The following is a 527-nucleotide window of genomic DNA, read 5'->3' as shown; positions in this document are numbered from 1 at the left end:
ACACCCACACGCTACCTCTGGAAATCTCTCCGGGCAGGCTGTACCCGTCCCGCTGTAGCTTTGCCATTTTTCTGTATCGTCTGGTGACATTACGCAAATAGGCTGTGTGCAGGTTAGCGTAATCTGGTCAGGTTAGCTAGCGGTCTGGGCAAGTTTGCGTAGTCTGGAGTGGGTCAGTTAGCGTAGTCCGTGCAGGTTGGCGTAGTCTAAGCACGTTAGTCAGTGTATTCTGAGAAGGTTAGTGTAGGTAAGCAGGTTAGCGTAGTCCAAGCAGGTTAGTCAGCGTAATCCAAGCAGGTTAGTCAGCGTAGTTCAAGCAGGTTAGCGTAGTCCGGCTGCGTCTTAATCAGAGCTCTTGAGGATGAATCGCCTGCCTTTCTCTGCGGCCAGTGCTCGCGGAGAAAGTCAGGCCCCGACGCGGTGTGCGTAGCGCGATCCCACGCTTCTGCCTACGCATCATAATGGACCTCAGTGGAAGGTGGTCGTGGAGGGCGATTTTTTTCTCTCCCTCTCGATATAGATAAGAC

This window comes from Penaeus monodon, chromosome 27, assembly GCF_015228065.2.
Source record: "Penaeus monodon isolate SGIC_2016 chromosome 27, NSTDA_Pmon_1, whole genome shotgun sequence".
Taxonomy (NCBI): domain Eukaryota; kingdom Metazoa; phylum Arthropoda; class Malacostraca; order Decapoda; family Penaeidae; genus Penaeus; species Penaeus monodon.
This window is presented reverse-complemented; position numbering follows the sequence as displayed.